We start from the raw sequence: 3,006 nt of genomic DNA, 5'->3' as shown, positions 1-3,006 counted from the left end.
CCAAAAGAAATGCTCCTGCAAAATTGACAATGTCTTGGTGATCCCGAAATGTCCCATTAATCCCCCACCGTGAGCTTCCCTAACAAGCAATTCTCTCATGGAACAGTTAGGCACACAAAGTTTATTTTCTCGAAACAAATAATCTTCATGCCGAAAGAACTTTCCACTAGCAGATAACACACAAGATTCATACACATCTCTAAAGTCATGATCATTAGCGTAAAGCTCTTTGATGTGTTCAAACCCCAGCATTTTAGCATCAAGAGTAGAAATCAGAACGTACCTCCTTGACAATGCATCGGCAACGACATTTTCCTTACCTTGCTTATACCGAATGACATATGGAAATGTCTCAATGAACTCTACCCACTTTGCATGTCGTTTGTTCAACTTGTGTTGCCCTTTCAGATGCTTCAAAGATTCATGATCAGTGTGAACTACGAATTCCTTCGGCCACAAGTAATGTTGCCATGTTTGCAAAGCGCGAACCAACGCATAAAGCTCCTTGTCATAAGTTGGGTAGTCCAACGTTGCTCCACTTAGTTTCTCGCTGAAGTACGCAATTGGTCTTCCTTCCTGCATGAGAACAGCTCCTATTCCAACCCCTGAGGCATCACACTCAATTTCAAACGTTTTAGAAAAGTTTGGTAAAGCCAATAAGGGAGAGTTGGTTAGTCTGTCCTTTAACAACTCGAATGCGCATTGTTGATCATTTCCCCATTGAAATCCAACGTTCTTCTTGATTACTTCAGTAAGTGGGGCTGCGATTGTGCTAAAGTCCTTCACAAACCTCCTGTAGAAGCTAGCTAAGCCATGAAAGCTTCGAACTTCTCCAACACCTTTAGGACTCGGCCAATCTCGGATCGCTTGCACTTTTTCTTCATCAACCTGAATTCCTTGTGCACTCACCACAAAACCTAGAAACACAAGCTTATCCTTGCAAAAAGTACACTTTTCCACGTTAGCAAATAACTTCTCTTGTCTCAAGACATCCAGAACAAGTTTCAAATGATCAACATGCTCATCCAAACTTTTGCTATAGATAAGAATATCATCAAAGTACACAACCACAAACTTGCCAATGTAAGATCTCAAAACATGATTCATCAACCGCATGAACGTGCTGGGTGCATTAGTCAAACCAAAAGGCATCACTAACCATTCATATAAACCATGCTTAGTCTTAAAGGCAGTTTTCCATTCATCCCCCTCACGCATTCTGATTTGGTGGTATCCACTCCTGAGATCAATCTTAGAGAATATGCAAGAACCATGCAATTCATCAAGCATATCATCTAAACGCGGAATAGGGTGACGATACTTTACCGTTATGGTATTGATTGCTCGACAATCAACGCACATCCTCCAAGTACCATCTTTCTTCGGCACAAGTAGAACTGGAACAACACATGGACTCATACTTTCCCTCACATAACCTTTATCTAGCAGATCATGGACTTGCCTTTCAAGTTCCTTCGTTTCCTCAGGGTTACTTCTATAGGCCGGCTTGTTTGGAATGCTTGCACCCGGAACAAAGTCAATCTGATGCTCAATGCCACGAATCGGCGGCAATCCTCGGGGAATGTCTTTGGGAAAAACATCCTTGTACTCCTGCAAAACAGCTTTAAAAACACTTGGCAAAGAGGAAGTAAGATCATTAAGGTTAGAAAATGCCTCCTTGTACAGAAGTACAATTGGCTGTTTTGAAAACAAAGTTTTTTTAACCTCACAAGCTCTCATGAAGAAATTCTTTTGTTTCCTCTCGGGTTTGCTCTCAAAGGTCTGTTTCTGGGTTTTTCTCAAGAACTCTCCATTTTTGTGATCTACCTCATGGTCACTCAAGACGTTGCTGCCATGCTCATGTGCTTTCTCCTGCTTGATATGATCTTCATAAATTTCCTTCGGAGTTAAAGGAACAAGTCTGATTTTGCTTCCCTTAAATTCGAACGAGTATTTGTTGCTGTAGCCATCATGTTGCACACGTCTATCAAACTGTCATGGCCTGCCCAACAACAAATGGCTAGTCTGCATCGGAACTACATCACAGAGGATTTCATCATCATACTTTCCAATGTGAAACGGAACTCTCACTTGTTTGGAGACTTTCACCTCTCCACTATCATTCAACCATTGCAACCTATAGGGTTTAGGATGCTTGGTTGGTTGCAGATTCAACTTCTCCACCATTGTAGCACTAGCAACATTCGTACAGCTTCCCCCATCAATAATCACACTACATACCTTGTTTTGAATAAGGCATCTAGTATAGAAAATGTTCTCCCGCTGCACTACCTCTTCTTCTTTTGCTTTGAGATTTAGAATTCTCCTTATCACCAATGCTTCTCCTTTGGCAGGTAGTTGCTCCTCAAAATCATCCTCCAATGATGGCATAGATTCGGCGTCACTTTCTCCCTCTGTTTCTATCTCACCATCATCACGCAGCACCATAACTCTCCGGTTGGGACAATCATTGGCAAAATGACCCCTGCCCAGGCATTTAAAGCATCTAACATCTCGATTGCGTGCAATAGAAGTTTCGGGTTTACCTCGATTCCCTTGGTTGGATGTGGCTGGCTTTGTTTCTTGTTTCGATCCAGAAACATACTTCTCCTCCTTAACAAAGCCCGGTTTCATGCTGGATGAACCCTTGTGATAGGTCGGACGTGAATTTGCCCTTCTTTTGAGCTGCCGCTCACATTTGACAGCCAAATGCAACAGTTCCTCGACTTCGACATAAGGTTGTAATTCCACTCTATCTTGAATCTCTTGATTCAAACCCCCAAGGAATCTTTGCAAGGTAGCTTCCCTATCCTCCTCAATATTTGCTCAGATCATGAGTATCTCCATCTCTTTGAAATACTCCTCCACACTTCGATTTCCCTGCACCAATTTTCGTAATCTTCGGTGTATATCACGATGGAAATGATTAGGAACGAACCTTCTCTTCATGACAGCTTTCATTTCATCCCATGTAACAATAGGATATTCTCCATTCCTCCTCCTTGT

General features: G+C 42.1%; 1 pseudogene; it reads right to left on the bottom strand.

Moving 5' to 3' along the window:
• Positions 1-2,961, bottom strand: part of LOC109116695 — a 9,399-nt pseudogene extending 6,438 nt beyond the window's left edge.
• Positions 2,962-3,006: the final 45 nt, after the last annotated feature.

This window comes from Tarenaya hassleriana, unplaced genomic scaffold, assembly GCF_000463585.1.
Source record: "Tarenaya hassleriana unplaced genomic scaffold, ASM46358v1 Cleome204, whole genome shotgun sequence".
NCBI lineage: Eukaryota > Viridiplantae > Streptophyta > Magnoliopsida > Brassicales > Cleomaceae > Tarenaya > Tarenaya hassleriana.
This window is presented reverse-complemented; position numbering and strand designations above follow the sequence as displayed.